This window comes from Sinocyclocheilus grahami, unplaced genomic scaffold, assembly GCF_001515645.1.
Source record: "Sinocyclocheilus grahami isolate Dianchi unplaced genomic scaffold, SAMN03320097.WGS_v1.1 scaffold52.1, whole genome shotgun sequence".
Classification (NCBI taxonomy): Eukaryota; Metazoa; Chordata; class Actinopteri; order Cypriniformes; family Cyprinidae; genus Sinocyclocheilus; species Sinocyclocheilus grahami.
In genome coordinates, this window is record NW_015505231.1 from 1,084,770 (window position 1) to 1,085,059 (window position 290).

Sequence of the window (290 nt, forward strand, 5' to 3'; positions counted from 1 at the left end):
AAATGTAAACGGGAGCTTTTAAAACCTTGATCAAGTGAAATTTGCATAACAACAGTGAAGAAACCCTGTTGTCCATGATTTTTATTTTGTGTACCTGGCAGTGAAGAAATCCTGCTACACACACATTGTGCAGTTAAGTTGCACAAATGATAGAATCTGTTGGGATTGGACTCTGTGTTCTTGTGATAACTGCAGTAAAATTCCGTTAGAATGAGAATAGTCTCACACTAAACGCTATCAGTCTTAATTTCCCGATTGGAGTTAAGGCACAGTACCTTAAACTAACACTA